Raw genomic sequence first — 582 nt, 5'->3', positions numbered from 1 at the left:
TGGAGGCGGAGCTCTTTGGGGACGGCAAGACCAATTCCACTCGCGTCGCGTCGCCCGTGGCAAGATCCGACAAGAAAACGCCGCGGGAACCTAGCGACTTCATGGCGGAGTTTGTCCGCAAGTACCATACAAAGCTCATTATCCACGTCGACGTAGGCCACGTTCGGTTTGCCTTTCGCCACGTGGGTGTCGCCAACGCTTTGAGGAAGGAGTGGGAATTCAATTGCGAATTCGTCCGCGGGTGGCGGCGGACCCGGCCCCGTTCCTTTTGGTGGAAGGCCGTCTCGGCAGCGTCATGGCGTCAGTTGTCGTCCCTGAAGCTGTACGTCTCCAGGGCAGACATCAGCTCCCACTCCCGTCCCTCGTGACGCTTTCTTCCACTAGGCCGACTGCCTCGGCGTGGCGAATTGCATTGCCGACACCAAAGACGGTTGCTTCTACGCCGGCCTCCTCTTCGATCCGTCGAATGTACGTGGCATGCTCACGCTGCAGCCACGACTGCGTCCTTCTCTCCATGACTTGCCTCCTGGTCTAGATTGCGTCCGAGTTTGCCTGGAAAGGCAAGGTCCTGACTGGAGAGAT

The sequence above is a fragment of the Aphanomyces invadans genome, assembly GCF_000520115.1.
Source record: "Aphanomyces invadans strain NJM9701 unplaced genomic scaffold supercont1.7, whole genome shotgun sequence".
NCBI lineage: Eukaryota > Oomycota > Saprolegniomycetes > Saprolegniales > Verrucalvaceae > Aphanomyces > Aphanomyces invadans.
Note: the sequence above shows the minus strand (reverse complement) of the source record.